The 18,515-nt window shown below is 43.8% G+C and overlaps 1 protein-coding gene across 3 annotated transcripts in view; it reads right to left on the bottom strand.

The window, feature by feature from the left end:
* The window catches only part of CPLX2 (complexin 2), a 146,494-nt gene extending 130,011 nt beyond the window's left edge, over nt 1-16,483 (bottom strand). For 2 of the 3 annotated variants that reach the window (XM_087709373.1, XM_087709371.1), the window contains exon 1: nt 16,329-16,483. The gene's annotated coding sequence lies outside the window, so the exon portion shown is untranslated. Of the gene's footprint in view, nt 1-15,822; nt 16,098-16,328 lie in introns of those variants that run through there. The other variant, XM_087709372.1, reaches the window with a different exon arrangement.
* Between the last annotated feature and the right edge of the window lie 2,032 nt (nt 16,484-18,515).

Raw genomic sequence — 18,515 nt, forward strand, 5'->3', positions numbered from 1 at the left:
TTTTTAATTTTCAAAAAAGTGCTATATTTCTGATACACAAGAGGATGCACAGATAAATCTTAAGAATTTCTTTCATCTCCCTTTCTCTCTTCTCCAAAATATATTCATGATTATATAGATAGCACCAACTCTGATGTAATCAATCACTTACTTATTGAAATGTACTCTTTGTACTCTTCTGAAATACAAATGTTAAAATATGGCACTGATACTTTTTCAATTAAATTGCATATGCATCTTAACTTGAAATATTTTTTTTAAAATTGAAAATTGCACTGAGTAGTGCATTGTGATGCCATAGGAATCAGAATTTTACACAAGATACAACAAACCTCGTTCTTGAAACTCAATTAGCACTCAGGAGAACTTAGCATTTAGACTTATATACTGCTTCACAGTGCTTTTACTAAAGCTCTGTGAAGCGGTATATAAGTCTAAGTGGATTTTTTTTTTTACTTTAAGCAGATTTACAGAGTCAGCATATTGCCCCCAACAATCTGGGTGCTCATTTTACCCACCTCGGAAGGGTGGAAGGCTGAGTCAACCTTGAGCCTGGTGAGATTCGACCTGCCAAACTGCTGGCAGCTGGTGATCAGCAGAAGTAGCCTGCAGTACTGCACTCTAACCACTGCGGCTCTTGCAACTTGCAACTATAACCATTGTGGTAACTACTACTGTGAATAGCTACTGGTATAAAATTGAAGAAAAAAGTGCACATCACACATGCTTAGCAATGGTTCTCTTGGGACAGCTTGTTTTTAAGTATTCTTCCCTTTTCAGCATATCAGTTTCACTATCTGTTAAGGGACAGCTCTAATATTTCATGGGAGTAGGAATATCATGTGCTGTTTCTCTATGAATTATTTGGCTGCCAAAGTTTCATCATTCTTAAACCTAAAGCATTCTTCAGCATATGAATGCTTTATATTCTTTATTATGGTATATAGCTGGTATTATTGAGATATCTAATAACAAAGATCAGCTACAGAAGAATATAGACAACCTATTCTATAATTTATGGTGGTGCCAAGGTTAAATTTTAGGTTTCTTTCTCTTGTCTTTCCATGCTGTTTTTTTTCAACCTTGGACATGGAGGGCATCTACACCATGTTTTGATAATAGTCTTATCTACCTCAGGTTCTTTGTTTCTGGGGTTGCCAGCTTCACCTTTCAACACTCATAAGAAATCCACTCAGCATGAACTCAGTTTTCACTGAATTCAAAACTGGTTGGAAATAACCATCCAAATAATAACAGATAGGTATCTGATAAAACAACACCCCAGACTTAACAATTATTAAAAAGAAAGACAAAAAAGTCTGGATAGTGGACACTGCAATACCTGACTACAGCAGAATAAAAGACAAAGAACTGTAAAAAAAAATCCCACAAGCTATAAAGACCTGCAAATAGAATGACTGTGGCAGAAGAAAACAAAGACAATACTATAGTATATTAGGCCATTGGCGCAATCCCAAAAGATCTGGAGCAAAACTTGAATGCCTTTGGCATTAACAAAAATCATCACCAGTCAATTACAAAAGGCAGCTTTACTTGGAATAGCTTATATCATGCAACAAGGAAAATAGGAAACTAATTCCCAGACTGAGATTCGGGCCTGCTATCCTACCATGAGACTTAACTAGATGTCTGATGCAGTAGTAGCATAGATGGTTCTGCGGGGAGCTCTCCATGGTGCTGCTCTTTGCTAACTGCTTGCTCTACTTGTGAATTTTGCTTGGAATTGATTCCTGACCTTATCATTGTAAAAGTTCAAATCCCGATCCCATTCAAGATGACTGGGTAATAACAGCACATTACAAATTCCTCAAATATCAATTAATTTGTACTTGTACATAACTTTCCTTTATATTTTTTGCTTGTCAACAAATACCAATAATACAAGTATTCACATATACGCAAAATAATCCACACATTACAATTGAATGTGTCTGAAAAAGATATCACGCCAGCCTATTTTAATGGGATAAGCCAATCTATTACTTTTGGGTTTGGTATAGGACAGCGGCCCTAAACTTTTGGGCACCAGGAATCGGTTCCGGGGAGAGACGGTTTTCCATAGATCAGAGCAGGTGTGGTTTTGTGTGCTCCCTGCATCTTGTGGATGGGGCTTCGCTTGTTTGCATGGCCCGGTTGCTGGTTTCAGACGACGAGGAAGTAAGGATTGGAACTAAATAAAATAGTACAGTCATTAAACAAAAAGAGTAAATTCCTCAATGACAGCTCAATGTAGCTCTAATTGGACAGGAAATAACAATGCCATTTTCCAGGTGCTTTTTGCCAAAGCTATAAGTGCATAATCGACTCGGATTTGTTTAGAAAAATTATTTATTTTGAAAATTAATATGGCTGTCCATCTTACATATCAAACCATTCAGTATTTTCTATACTATCTGTCCTACATTGTGTAACAAATTATGTTGCCAAGGTTGGAATCCAAGAGCCTGAAATCAGACCAGATTATCATCAAAACATGGAACAATTGCCTTCCATGTACAAAACTGAGAAATGGAACGTTGGTCCTTACCTGAACGTGTCTTTTCAGTAGAACAGAGGGGTCACCACTGGGTATTTTCAAAGCCTTTGGTCCAAAGACTAAGGGAATTTTCTTTTAATGCTCCACCATTCCCTGTGGTTCCCAGTTTCCTCGAGGTCAACTGATGAACACTGCAAAAAAACAGAAAGCCCCGACCCACCGTCAATCTAACTAAGATAGCTAACTAGGGCGGGATGTGACCCCTCCCTCTGTCCTACTGAAAAGAAACGTTCAGGTAAGGACCAACGTTCCTTTTACAGTAGAACTGAGGGAGGGGTCACCACTGGGATGTACCGAAGCTCAGTCCCAGGGCGGGCCATCAAGATCCTGAGGGAGGGACAGCCACTACCTGTTGGAGAACCCTGTGTCCAAAGGATGCATCTGCCGATGTGAAGACGTCTAGCTGGTAGTGACGGATAAACGGGGTCGGAGACGACCACGTGGTTCCCCAGCAAATGTCCTCGAATGGGGCTCTGATAGCCCACGCTGACGTAGTTGCGACGCTCCATGTGGAATGGGCTGTGATCTCTGATGGGGGAACCTGACCTGAAGCCTCATAGGCAGAAACAATAGCCTGTTGTAACCACCTGCCAACTGTGGCAGAGGACACCCTGGCTCCCAAGGAGCTGGGCTGAAAAGAAACAAAGAGAGCCTCCAATCTGCAAACTGCCGCTGTTCATCTAAGATAAATACGCAAAGCGCGGCGGACATCCAGTTGGTGCCACAGGTGTTCTCTCTCGTGAGAGGGCGAGGGGCAAAAGTTAGGCAGGATAATTTCTTGTGCCCTGTGGAAGGAAGAGTTGATGTTTGGTAGGAACGTGGGGTTCAAACTGAGGACCACCCTATCCTGGTGGAATTGGCAAACGTCGTCCTTCGATGATAGGGCCCCTAACTCAGAAATACGCCTTGCAGATGTCACAGTTTAGTTTAGTTAGTTTATTGACATTTATAGTGACCAGAAAGGTGACCAGAAAGGCTACTTTCAGGGATAGGAATCTGAGATGAACCGTCCGTAGGGGTTCAAAAGGAGCTCCAGTGAGTGCTCTAAGTACTAAGGGCAAGTCCCACATGGGGAACCCGTGGACAGGAGGGGGACAGAGGCTGGCAGCTCCCTTAAGAAACCTCTTAATCAGAGAAACCTGCAAGAGAAGGGAATGACTGTCCCCGCCAAGGACCGAGGACAGGGCCGCTACTTGGCGCCATAGAGTGTTTTGTGAGAGGCCCCCCTCCAACCCTTTCTGCAAGAATTCAAGAACCTGAGTGACCGAGGCCTCGGTCGGACTGATGTTGAGTGGAACACACCATTTGACAAAGGTTGTAAATTTATGTGGTGGATTGGCGTTTGGAGGCCTCAATGGTAGCAATAACATGGGAAGACAGGTTTGTGTCCCTCAGGAGGCTCCACTCAAGTGCCAGGCAGTCAAGTGGAGCCATTGAGGCTCTGTGTGTATCAGGACCCCCTGGCACAGGGCAAGCTCCTCCTGAGGAATCCTCCATGGGAGGACGTCTGGACCAGGAACGTCTGGGCCAAATGGAGCCAGCAGAATGATGTGTGCCCTCTCTACCACTACCTTCCTCAGGATGCCCAGGATTAGAGTGGGGAAAAGGCATAGAGCAGGCCGGTGGCAATCTGCTCCTGAGTGCATCTGTTCCTTCTGCGTTCCGGGCCGGGAAGTGGGAGAAGAATCTTGGCAGTTGAGCATTTGACGGGCTGGCAAACAAGTCCACCAATGAGGTGCCGAATCGATGACAAATTGCTTGAAATAAGTTGGGGTAGAGTTGCCACTTGCTGTGGTCAACTGTCGTGCGGCTCAGCCAATCGGCCTGATGGTTGGCCATGCCTGAGATGTGTTCTGATGTAATTGATGCTAGGTGCTTCTCTGCCAAGGAGCTGAGCTTCAGCGCCTTCAGCCAGAGACCCTTGGAGTGGGTGCCCCTATGACGGTTTATGTGTGCTTTTGCGGCTACATTGTCTGTCAGGAGGAGCACATGACAATTGACGATCGAGTCCTGGAAGTGAAGGAGGGCAAGACGAGCTGCTTTCAGTTCCAGCCAATTGATATGGTGGTGCAGGTCTGAGATTATCCAACGACCCTGCACCAGCTTTGAGTTCATTAGGGCCCCCCAGCCATATAAACCCATCTCTGTAGTGATCATGACACAATCTGGCTCCCAAATTGTTGACCGTCGTTGGAGAGCAAGAGATAGCCACCACCTCAGCGATAGATGAAGTCCCGGAGACAGGGGAATGATGTTTAAAGAGTTGCACATTCGCCGACATTGATACAGAATGAGAGCCCACTGCAACAGCCAGGCATGAAGGTGGGCCCAGGGCACTATCCCTATACATGACACCATCTTTCCCAACAAGTGGGCCAAGGTCAGGATGGAAACTGACCGTATTGTGCGGACGTGATGTGCCAGCAACTGGAGGTTGGTGATGCATTCAGTGGAAAGTTGGACCAGTCTATTATTGCTCCAAGATGGAGGGTTCTCATCCTGGGCAGAAGGTGACTCTTGGGGAAATTGATGGAAAATCCCAGGGCGTGTAATGTCTGGATGGTGCGATTTAGGTCATGGACAGCTTGTGAGTGAGACTGGGCCTGAACGAGCACATCATCTAGGTAGCATTGGAGTCTCACCGGGGAGGCTCACAGGTGAGCCGCCAATGCCGCCAGGACCTTGGTAAATGTGCGCGGGGCGGAGGCTAGGTTGAAGGGAAGGACCCTGTATTGAAAGTATTGCTTGTTGTGGGAAAAACGGAGAAATCTGCAATGGGCTGGCAGGATTGGGATGTGAAGGTAGGCTTCTGTTAAGTCTACAGACGCCAGATAATCCTCCCGCCAGATCCCCAGGAAAATGGACCTGAGGGAGCCCATCTTGAAGTGCCTGTAAACCTGGTAGGTGTTGAGATGCTTCAGGTCCAGGATCGTTCTCCACCCCACCCACCCACCCGAGTTCTTCGGGACCACAAATAGGTTGGAGTAATGGCTCAACCTGTGTTCTGCCCTTGGAACCGGTTCTATCGCCGGATGTCCAGCAGATGTTGAATGGCCAGATTCATCAGCCGCTGACGTTCCAGGTCTTGGAACCAAGGGAAGGTCCTGAAGAAAGTCAGGGGAGGGGAGAGACACTCCAGATGGAGGCCGTACCTGACGGTGGACCTGACCCATGCATCCGAGGTTATCCGGTCCCACTGATCCATGAACAGTTCTAGGCGGCCGCCTTTGGGAAGACTTGGATTGGAGTCATTTCCCCCTGTGGAAGGGGCGGCCGCCCCCTCCATGAAAGGGCCGCTGGACTGTCCTTGGTATCTACCCCTATCCTGGTAAAACGGCCAATCAAGTTGTCTGTCGGCCCTATAGGGGGTGTACCTGTGTTGATAATTTGGGCGAGTGTCCTGTTACTTTGCATTAAAGGGTAGGACCTTCTTCTTATCCTTATTCTCTATGAGGATTGCATCTAGGGATTCCCCAAAGAGATTAGTGCCAGAAAATGGGCAGCCAAAGAAGCCGTCTGGAAGTCACCGAGGTAGCAAGTGCTTGGGACGCAAATTTAACGGAATCCAGAGTGGCATCAACAGAAAATTGATTGGCAGCAATAATTTTGGTGATATCTTGCTGGAGACACTTGTCCTGGACAGGAATGTGTTCCTGCAATTGGCGCAACCACATAACAGCAGAACAATTGAACTATGAAGCCACTGCAGCGGATTTAATCGCCCTTGCGGAAGCAGTGAAATTATTATGTAACGTAAGTTCCACGCGTTTATCTTCTGGTTTTAACTTATCTGCTGCATCCCGAGACTACAGAAGAAACCAGAGCAGCTATCGGAGTGTCTATGGCCGGAAGCTGCAGGGCCTGGGAAAAGGCCTGCTCCATGTTGTAGAAGCGGCGATCGTTACTCCCAGGGTTGGGAAAAGTGGAAGGGTGGGCCCATTGGTTCTTAATTATCTCTAGGAACAAAGGAGGGGCAGGAACCTCCTTTTTGTTGGCGGCCGTGTTGGCAAACATGGCCAAGTTAGGTCCCTAGGCTGAGACACCGTCGGATCTCCTGTCCCAATTTTGGTGGACTTTTTTGCCTTGTGTAGGAGGGTCTTGAACATAAGTGGAGAGAAAAGACCAGGGAAGGTCAGAGGATCAGGAGGAACAGAGTCCTCATCCTCTGAAAACCCCCATGTCGTGTTTAGCCTCCTCCCCCAGAATGGAGCTTTCACTGACTACGGATGGGGATGGAGGTCTGATGCTGTCCTGCCTATGAGAAGCAGAAGTAGAATGTCTAGTCTGGTGATCAATACGTGGCCTACTCTCGCTAGAAGGGGCACGTTCCCGTTGGGAGAGGCCTCTGGCTATGCCCTTGGTAATGGCTAAGGAGATGAGATTCTTGATACTCTTGGGAAGGAGTTCTAATTCATGCAGGTCATCCTCTGATGGCCCCAGTGGGGGTTCCTGGGGAGCAAGACTTGTAGGCGGAAAGAAATCACGATATAACCTTTCTAATGGGGTCTCCCCGTCTTCTCTGACTGACATCGGAGAAACAGGAGGGGATGGTGAAATCTCCTGTCTAGCTTGCCTGAGTGGCCTAGCAGGGGAAACAGAAGGAGAAGGGCTGAAACCCCTAGGAGGCAAACCAGAAAGGTGAGACCCAGACCTGACTGGAGATCTGGATCTATCGGGCCTGTTGGGTGGACTGGGCCTGATGGATTGGGTCTGCCTTTCCACCCTGGCAATGTGCTTTTCTAGTGCCCGCTGCCTTCTTTGTTCGTCCCTGACGGTGGCTCAAGAAGGATGCTGTGCAGCCGAGGGTTTGGAGGCAGCAGCCCTAGTTCTGGGCCTGTCCATCCTCTCTTCCCTTACATCCCCTTGGACTTGCATAGAATCTTCCATAGAATCCGCCATCGCGCACTCACATGCTACCAAGGAATTCGGCCCAGTAGGAACACCTGTCGGTGTCGAGACCATGAGGGAGCAGAAGTGGCCGCTAATTAGGTCAATGCTGCCTGCCGGCCTCAATCAGTGGCCACAATACAGGCCCGATTCTCTGGAAAATGGCCACCTCCATGTGTGCAGAGAAAATGGCCACCGGATCCTTCTTCACCCCTCTTGAGCCTTCAGGAGTCACAGTTCTCTGTTTAAATGCCGCGGCACCTTTTCAAGCCGCAGCTGGCTCTTAATAGCTGCTGCTTGCTGGATCAGGCTGCAGCTTGCCTTTTAAGTCGCCGCGGCTCACTGTGAAGGACAGCGCTTGAAAAACAAACTGCAGCCGCGGCTTGTTTTAAAGCCACGATGCGCGTAACCTAGCCACGGCTCGTTTAAAAGCATGGGTCTCACCTTAGCGCTGTCCTGCTCGTTCGGGGACTTGCAGCTGCTCCCTGGAAGCTGTTGGCGTGAAGCGTGTCACCCCCGTTCGCCCAGGGACTGGACAGAGCTCCTGGGCCCCTGAGATAGGAGGGATTGCCAAGGCAACCTCCTTACCTTGAAGACGAGACGGATGACCTGGTCTCTGAGGGATGCAGCTCAATATAATATTTAGAATTTATTCAGGAAAGCCAATTAACCAAATTAAAAGAGCAGAATAGCAACAGTAAATTTTTCCTCTAAGGGAACCGAAACCAGTGCTTGGACCAAAGACTGAGAGGAAACTGGGAACCACAGGGAATGGTGGAGCATTAAAAGAAAATTCCCTCAGTCTTGGGACCAATCAGGCTTTGAGAATACCCAGTGGTGACCCCTCTCTCTGTTCTACTGAAAAATAAGCCTATTATCACCTAGTGACAAATGAAAAGGATGCAAAACAAAACTTGGGATCATATATAAATGAATAGCTAGATTCTAACACTAAGTGATCTTGTTAGCTGGGCTTCTTTTTTCTGTAATAAAAGCAACTTATCTATCTGATCTGTGTCCTTGTCATTTTTGTTCTTCGCTCCCAAATGTAGTTGAGTTTCTAAAGAAACTATGACTTGGTCCAAGCTCTGACTGTTAGAAGCTATTTTGACTAATTGAACCATTGTTTTTATCTAGAAAACAAATTAAGGTACTGTAATATTGAGCACAGAATGCAATGAATCAACTATGTGGAAGTATATACAGGTAGAAATTCTAATTCCTTCCCCAGGTACCATACAACTTCAGGTACCATAGTTGTGAAAATAACTTTTCTGGCAAGACTCAACATTTTTCTTAGTAATAAGAAATGTATGAAAGTGTATCAATCTCAATGATTGCATGTCATCTGCACCTTCTACGTGGAAGGCTTAAACTAGACTCTGAATAATGCAGCTATGTGCCTGTATATACAGTGCCTCCAAGATATATTTCTCATAAATCCTAAAGAAACATGATTAATAATATCAATTATGTTGGAAGCGATATTTCTCTGATGTTGGCTCATTCAAAATTGGCTACTATTACACACTCTGAATTGTTATTGAAACTATGGCCCTCACTGCACTGTCTTAAGGGTCTGGCAATAGCCTTAGCCTGGAAAAAGGAACTATTTTATGAGTCAGATTTGGAACTAAGATATATTTGCATTTAATTGCCTTGAATTGCCAATGAGAATACAGCCTCTCTGGATGATATAATGCTGCAGTTGAATAACTTCCTCAACAAATGAAAACTGGGACTTCTTGTCATCCATATTAGATTGGTATTATATTATACTAAAGTTCAAGGGGGTTCCATTCATCCTTCATTATAAAGATAATCCATATTTGAAAAAGAGACAGAATAACTATGCATTGGTTATATAGCAACAATGCCTCCCAGAAACTGCTTTAACTTTGAAAAACCAGGTGGTGGAGATGGAAGAGGAGGAGGAAAAGGGTCAAAAAAGGTTGCCAAGACTTTTAGTTGGTCAGTCCTGGCTAGAGGGCTTGCCTAAATGTCCTCCAAGTTATGTTCCAACTCTCAAAATAAAAATTCCGATTCACTGTCCAGCAGTGAAGTAAAAGATATTTAATTTAGAGGAAGAAATCATGTATGACAGCATAGCTTTATTGAGAGAAATTGACATATTTTAAATTAGTTCGTTTTTATGCACCATTTTTTGACAACACAAGAACTGTGTTGAATAAAATTAAAAGTAAATCTACATTACCATCATTTCTCATGGAAGCCAAGCAGAGAACCAAAAGAAGAACAACTGTGGAATAGCAGCCTCCTGCTCATTTCCCCTCCTACAACTATATGGAGAATTGTATGCCTTGGAAATGGAATACAATAGAGAGTGTGTGTCAATGCCTTGGAGTCAGTGTTGATTCCCTGCAATTTCTGGCACTTTCCTAGAGGAACCAGCTTAAAGTCACCCAGGAGGCTTCATGCCCTAAGGCAGGACTGGAAATCAGACTCCCAGTTTCTAATATGCCTGAAGCATTGCACCAAATTGGCTGCCTCAACAGATAGAAGTCACTAATAGCTACATCACCTGTAAATTTGTCTAATCTTTTTAAATCTAAATTTGGGGCATTTAAAAATTCTTTAATTTGCCTGGATTCTTTCATGGTTTTTCACCTGAATCTGAACAATGGGTGAATTTTATGAAAAGAAACCTAAGACCTTTTTGTGGTAATGGGAGGATTAAGGAAGAAATACATAAAGGTTTCTCCATTGAGGGAAACTTAAATAAAAATGCTCAGATTACCCCTAAAATGTTAATGTGGAGGGCAAAAATGTCTAGTTATTCAAGAATAGCAATAGCAATAGCAGTTAGACTTATATACCGCTTCATAGGCCTTTCAACCCTCTCTAAGCAGTTTACAGAGTCAGCATATTGCCCCCAACAACAATCCAGGTCCTCATTTTACCCACCTCGGAAGGATGGAAGGCTGAGCCAACCCTGAGCCGGTGAGATTTGAACAGCCGAACTGCAGAACTGCAGTCAGCTGAAGTAGCCTGCAGTGCTGCATTTAACCACTGTACCACCTCGGCATATCAGATTAGTAATTTATAAAAAAAATAAGATTTTCTTCGTAGCCATGTCACCGATCAATTGCTATTTTTATTTTATTCCTCTCAAGAAATAAGCTGTTTCCATGTGTATGTACACATATAAGGTGACTTATTACATTAGTCTGTTGCCCAGCAGATGAAGGATTTTAACTGCAAAAAAACAAATATAATCTGTCAATCGGAGGCTTGTCATTTTTTTGTATATAAAAATCCATGAGCAATACTGTTGGGCCTATTTAGTAAGCTTGCAAAGTGCTTCAGGTAAACATTAAGAGGACTTAAGGCGTGAATTCAATTTCTCATCTTTCTCTCCAAGGTGTTAATAGCTGTGTCTAGTTGAGATCATTTCAAATGCAACTTCAGGGTATACAGCAAATCAAAAAAGCCAAACTCTTTGATGCTTTCAAAAAAGATTGAGAAATCCATTGATACCCATCATTCTGCCTTTGGGGGAAACAAAAAGCTTCATTCAGGAATTCTGGAGCAGTACGGTATGCAAATATGTAGAGAAGCTCTCAACTCTGCATGGGCATCTCACATGGTTAGCAGTAATGTCCGCAGGAGCAAAGCATCTTCACATATAGCTGCATTATCAAGGTTGTTGCTCACTTGGAAGTCAAAGCAACTTCTAGTGGAAGTCCAACTTAACTATTTTCTTAGAAGCATTTACACTGGCTATCACAGTGTAGCACAGATTTGCTTGCTTGAATAAGGCTAATGCCTCCAACATTTTCCAAAATAGGAATTATAGGTGCTATTAATATCATGAAATTAACACACTCATCACCATACAAAGTAGCCTTCCCCTACAGGTCTCCCTCCAGATATTCTCAAACTTTAATTCCTTTATCCAAGGGAAATCCAAATAAGCTTTAAATGGAGCAATGTTTTAAAACTTGTCCATCTGCATCAGCTTCTACAAGTTATTTTCAAGTTTTGACATTTCTACTGATAGTATCTATATTGTATAGTCATGACATAGATACAGTCCTTGACTTATGACTGTACTGGTACCTGCCTCATCATATGGGTTTAAAGTAAGTCATCATATGACCAATTAAACTTTATGATCCCTTTTCTGGCAATAATTAAGCAAATTTCCATGGTTGTTTAGTGAATCTGCAGTCATTAAGGAAATCTATAGTTTGCTATGGGGCATTTCTGCCAAAAACTTAAAGCCAATTTTCAGCAAAAATGTTATAAATTGTGATCATGTGACCACAGGATGTTGCAATGGCCATAAATGAGGGCCAGTTGCTGAATACCCAAAATGTGGTTACTTAACCATGGCAGGGGCAGCGGTTGGAACTTCAGAAATGGGTCATAAAACCCTTTTGGAGGGGTGGGGGGAAATCCGACAGAGTTTCAAATTGTCGCTAAGCAACCAGTCGTAAATCAAAAACTACCTTATGCACTTCAAAAATGTCCTTTTTCTGTTTCTTGACCATCTAATAAACATGAATTAGGATAAAACAACAAAGGAACAGATCTAAAGATTATAAATGTTTATATTTATTCAACGTAATACATAAATAAAAGTGCCTGCTTTTTCAGTCTTCCACAGTTTTCCTTTTTTTCTCTGTGCTATTGCTGACCTCTAGCAATAGCAATAGCAGTTAGACTTATATACCGCTTCATAGGGCTTTCAGGCCTCTCTAAGCGGTTTACAGAGAGTCAGCATATTGCCCCCAACAATCCGGGTCCTCATTTTACCCACCTCAGAAGGATGGAAGGCTGAGTCAACCTTGAGCCGGTGAGATTTGAACAGCCGAACTGCAGAACTGCAGAACTGCAGTCAGCTGAAGTAGCCTGCAGTGCTTCACTCTAACCACTGCGCCACCTCGGCCGTGTATCCACCTGGATAAACACATAAATCGAGAGCTAGGCCAAAGTGCTGCTTGGATGAGGCCCTGTTCTCTTCACGGTAGAAATCCTTACTGTTTAATAAGCTTCAGATACTGCATATATTCTTGTCACTCTTTATACAAGATTCCCTCTTTTCTTCAAAACAATGTCATTATCACATGTGGTCACAAAGTCCACTGTAAAACAATTTGATTAAAAGCCTCAACAATTACCCAGAGAAAACTAAGTTATCACCTTCTACATCAGGAGTTAGCCTCTTCCCCAAAGACCATCAAGATTATTTTTGCCAAAATCCAAGGGCACAATAGTATGAATATGTGTGTCTGAAATTCAATTCTTTCAGCTGCCTTACATTAATGCAACTACCAGGGCTTTCATTCATATATGAGTAACTGGATCATCCAAAAGAAATAGTTTCTCTTAGTTCTTCGCGGCCATGTTCACAGGTTTTCCTCTTCCCCAATCCTAAAGAAATTGGATTTATTTTGGATTAGCAAACCTGAAAATTTATCTTAATCACAAAGATGACTACAGTTATTACTCCAGTCTTTTAAACCCTTTGAAAAAAGTTAATAAAACTAATTTCCTCCACTAATTTGGAAAGAATGTTTAATGAGAAATGGTGTTTAATTGACCTCCATTAAATTAAAATGTGATTACTCCTTGTTTTATAATTGCCAAAGAAGAAACGTAGGACAGATAGGCAGACTAGCAAAGCATATCCATGAACAGCAACTATCAGTCAGTCAGTCAGAAGACACAATGAAAACTCCTTAATCTCACAGCACATGGATAGACTCAATCATAATTTCAGTTGGAAAATCGTCAGTATCCCAGACTAAGCTAAATTCAAAATGTTAGGGAACTCCTTGAAGGATGTCATTCAGGCAAATCAGCCATTATCAACTACATAGTTATTAACCATGTTTACAGGCCACTGATAATAAAAAAGCTAAGAAGGAAGCAAAAAAAAACAAAAAACAAAACAGAATATATTTTTTCTACAACCAACATCCAGAGAAGCAGGGATTAACACCAGACAAACAAGATAAGTAATCAAGGAACTACCAAGGAGAAAACAACGTGTTTCACTGACAGGGCAAACTAAGGTAATCCTCAATTTATGACTGGTTGTTTAGCATTCAAAGTTCTGGCACAGCTTCTCTGGGAATATTTTTGACCTGGATTTGACGTTCCAATGGTTACACACACCCCGGCAGTCATGTGCTTGCCCTTCAGGCATGGCAACTAATCTGCATTTATGGCCATTTGCAGCATCTGCGGCTATGGGATGACCACATGGCATGTTTTACAATGGTTTTGCTGAAAATCAGCGTTTAATTCCAGTTTTCGGTAAAACTAGCCTATAATGAACCATGGTTCACTTAACAACTGTGGTATTTATTTAATGACCTCCATGTTGACCTAATGACCACCATAAAAAGGTTGTAAAATTAGGTCACTCACATAGGTGACCCAGTTCACAATGGTCATGAGTAATGACCATGATGGGCAGGATCCATTACGCCGATAATTCACGGACTACCGGTACCTACAGAAACGGAGCAAATTCCACACTCATCAGCACTGATGTTACTTAGTCAAGTAATGAAATGTCTGCAAGCAAACATTCAAGCTCAGAAAACACCAAGTTCTTAAAAGAAGAAATGGCGTACAAGACAAATTATAGCTGCTCCTTGTATCATATCGAGAATGTAGCAACTAGATCTCTATTATTTGCTTGTACATAATATCCGTGTCATTCTGTGTAATTGTACCTATGAAGCTTTGCTTAGGACTTCTATAAATCTGATATGCAACAGTCCTACCAAAGAACAGACCGAGTAACACAACTCAGTTTATTCAGAGAATTAAACTGTATTGTTTATAGTTATCACCCATTTGGATGAGAGCATGTATTGCTTCATCAAAATGCAAAGACTTGCCCTTTCCTCTGTACCAGTGCTATCATTCCATGTAATATTTGCATTCCAGACTTTGAATAACATCAAAGCTAATGTATTTGAAAAAATATCCGAGAGACCCAGGGTCAGATTAACCTCCAAAGAATCAATTCCTTTAGTTGTAATTTAGTCCTCTCCTTACAAACTTTTCAATGATTGGTGGGACTGGAGTGAAGGTGAAGAGAACATTGACTCAAGCCATTCTGATTCACTTTGGATAGTAAGATGGGCAGCATGTAAATTTAATAAATAAAAAATGAATAAAATGTAGGAGATGACCAGGATGAGCCCAGGGAAGGAGTCAAACTCATCATCAGTCTCAAGTCCCTTCATCCATCCATCCGTCCGTCCGTCCGTCCGTCTATCTATCATCTATCTATCTATCTATCTATCTATCTATCTATCTATCTATCATCATCTATCTATCTATCTATCATCTATCTACCTACCTACCGACCGACTTACCTGTCTATCTACATATTCATATTCATCCTGTTCTTGACATAAACAGCATTATGTAAGACTCCAAGTACAGATAGTCAACTTATAACGACAATTGAGCCAAAATTTCTGTTCCTAAGCAAGACAGTTGTTAAATGAGTTTTGCCCCATTTTATGACGTTTTTGCTATAATTGTTAAATGAATCACTGCAGTTCTTAAATTAACAACACAGTTGTTAAGTGGATTTGCATTCTTCACTAACTTTGCTTGTCAGTGCAAAAGGTGATCACATGACTCTTGGGTCCTGCAACCATCATAAGTACATGCCAGTAGCCAAGCATCCACAGTTTAATCACACGAGCAAGGGGATTCTGCAATGAGCATGAGTGTGAAAACCAGCCATAAGTCAATTTTTTAAAGTGCTTTTGTAACTTTGAATGGTCAATAAACAAACGGTTGTAAGTCAAGGACTCCCTGTATACTTAAGGCCATGATCTTCTCATTACATGACATGTTCAAAGGCCATGTCACTTGAATGTTTCTTCCAAATGGAAACTGAAAGAGAAAATCTTGTGGGAAGACAACCGGGATGGTGATGGTTGAGATGCCAGGATAGATGCCAGGGCACACAGCTCCCTCTCACATTTGCTACTGTCTCTCAGAGGCTGCACTCTGCCAAAGGATAGAGCCGATCTGATAGGCCTACCATACAACTTGCACACAGCCTATGTGTATGCTGGGTGTGTGGGGGAATCCCAAATTACCCCCACACCCACCAGGCTGCTGCCAGAACCGCCCTGCGATCGCTCTTTCATTACTTTTGATTACATAAGAAGGGAACAGGAGTCTGTTTCCTCCCCCCACCTAGCTCTTCTTTTATTTCTGAGGCCTCTCCTCTCCTCCCCTCCCTTCCCCAATGCCAGTCAACGGGAATAATTAACGGGTGCAAAGAGAAAGACAATAGGTTCCTTGCTATTAATAGGCGCTGGGAGGGAAGAGGAGAGGAAATGGGAGGCTTTGCAGAAGCTTCCATGACTTACGCTTGAGGCTGGCCTGAAACGCAGCTCGGAGCCGTTTCCCCATTGCACACAAGACCAGAGGCAAAAGGGGTTGGCTAGCCAGAAAAGAAGAAGAGGAGGAGGCGAGGATCGACCGGGAAGGCCCTTAAACGAGGCCATTTCCCGCCTCGGCTGAGAGGACCCCCCCCCCGGGGGGGGGGGAACAGCTCTACGCGAGGAGACGACGGGAGAAGCTTTTCTTCCCGCGCGCGCGCCCAGCGTCTCTTCGCCCGGGGAGAACCGGGGATTTAGAAGCCGCGCTGGCCGGCGCGCAGGTTCCGAGAGCTGGAGAAGCGGAGCCGAGCAGCGGCTGGAGACACGCCCAGCCCCGAGGGGCTTAAAGGAGCCCGCTTTTGTTTTTACTTCGGTTCGGGGAGGGGGGGGGAGACACGGACAACCCGTGGGCCTCAGCGGCCTCGGAGCGAGAGGGAAACCGAAGGCGAGGTGGTGGATAAGGGGCAACGGGACTAGAAAGCGTATCTACTCACCTGGGCGCTGGGCGGCGGAAATTCGTTCTGCTTGCTGGCTGACGGCCGGCCGGCCGTGGGGTGAAGAGGGGCAGTTCGGCCAGCGGGGCTCACGGCGGCGTTGGCGCTCAGTCTGTGGCTCTCCCGGCGCCGCTGTTCTACTCTAGGCTTTGCGAGGGGAGGGAAAGGGGGGGGGAGAGAAATTGCAGGGCTTTCTAAAAATAGCCGCCTCCGGCGCCTGGCGGGGAAGTTAGCATAAGGTGACCAGATTTTCAGATTGGTAAAGAGGGACACCTTTGACCGGGGTGGGGTGGGGGGGTTGTTGATTAAAAATTTTATACGGAGCAACAAAAATTTTCATACAGCGCAAAATTAGTATTGTAATATTTTTTTTATTTCAACATAATTGCAATTTACAAATATAAATTGTAACTGTTGCCAAACATCAAAATTTTGATCGCGTGACCATGAGGATGCTGCAACGGTCGCTAAGTGTGAAAATGGTCGCTAAGTGTGAAAATGGTCATCAGTCACTTTTTCAATGCCATTGTAACTTTGGTCACTAAGCCCATTATACCACCTTTCTTGCCATGGTTCTTAAGTGAATAACTGCAGCTGATAAGTTAGTAGCATAAGTGAATCTGGTTTCCCCGTTTGGCTTTGTCAAAAGGTGATTATATGACCCCAGGACACTGAAACCATCATAAATACGAATCTGTTGCCAAACATCAAAATTTTGATCGTGTGACCATGAGGATGCTGCAACGGTCGCTAAGTGTGAAAATGGTCGCTAAGTGTGAAAATGGTCATCAGTCACTTTTTCAATGCCATTGTAACTTTGGTCACTAAGCCCATTATACCACCTTTCTTGCCATGGTTCTTAAGTGAATAACTGCAGCTGATAAGTTAGTAGCATAAGTGAATCTGGTTTCCCCGTTTGGCTTTGTCAAAAGGTGATTATATGACCCCAGGACACTGAAACCATCATAAATACAAATCTGTTGCCAAACATCAAAATTTTGATCGCGTGACCATGAGGATGCTGTAACGGTCGCTAAGTGTGAAAATGGTCGCTAAGTGTGAAAATGGTCATCAGTGACTTTTTTCAATGCCATTTTAACTTTGGTCACTATACCACCTTTCTTGCCACAGTTCTTAAGTAAATAACTGCAGCTGGTATTTTGGATAGAATCTTTTTTTAAATAGTCTAAGACAATTTAAAAAAAGAATCCACACAGAATAAAACTATTTTAAAAAATCCTATGCACAATAAATAAAATATTATTTTAAAATACATTAAAAAAATAAAAGAAAAAAACCCAGTTCACTTACCAGCAGGCACAAGTGAGCACTCCAAGTCAATCCAGAATGATGTAGATGTTAATACAAAGAACTGAGCAAATTAAAATAGTGAAATTAGTCAGGGAAATAGTTTTCAAAGAAACTTTGCCACCATTTTTTCCACACAAGCCGACCTCCAACCTCCATGCCCCTCCCCTCCGGAAAATCCAGGAAGGAACACTCGCTACCTCTCTAGCCAATATTTCCTGGAGCTCTATGGTTCTGGGTTATCTTTTCTTATAAAATGAGGTAAAAGGGGTGGGGGGGTGTCTGTTTTCTTGCTTAAAGTTTTAATATCTTCAATGAAAATACTGAGACAGAGAGAGGGTTTAGACAGAGTGTCTTTTGTCTTGCCCCGGTTAGGATTTCTTAAGCAAATCCACTGGGCTTTCAACATGAAGCCAGAAAATTGGGACTTTTTAAAAACACCCCGGGACACGGGACAAATTGTTATAAATCATGACTGTCCCGCTGAAATTGGGATGTCTGGTCACCTTAACCTTGGGCTCCCAGCCTTTCGTTTCCCTGGTGCAGCGGCTGGACATGAGCGGCAGAGGCTTTCGCTTCAAGCGGACGGCCAGCATGTGATATGCGCCATCCCTTGTCAGAGCTTGAGCAGATGTGTCAGAAAGATGAAAGGGAGGCAGTGGGGGGGGAGGGGAGGAAGGAAGGAAGGAAGGAAGGAAGGAAGATAGATAGATAAATAAATAAATAAATAAATAAAAGAGTCGCCGTTGCGCCTGCTGCCTGGGGAATCCCGAGGTTGCGGGATGAGGGCGTGGTTTAAATAACTTCAGCTTTATGCGGGAGGACGGAGAGCAGAGACATTGGTCCAGTTGAGAAGGGAGGGAGCCGGTGATCTCATGC

Source organism: Thamnophis sirtalis, unplaced genomic scaffold, assembly GCF_051295495.1.
Source record: "Thamnophis sirtalis isolate CommonGarterSnake01/CBP01778 unplaced genomic scaffold, rThaSir2_p1.2 scaffold_3, whole genome shotgun sequence".
Classification (NCBI taxonomy): Eukaryota; Metazoa; Chordata; class Lepidosauria; order Squamata; family Natricidae; genus Thamnophis; species Thamnophis sirtalis.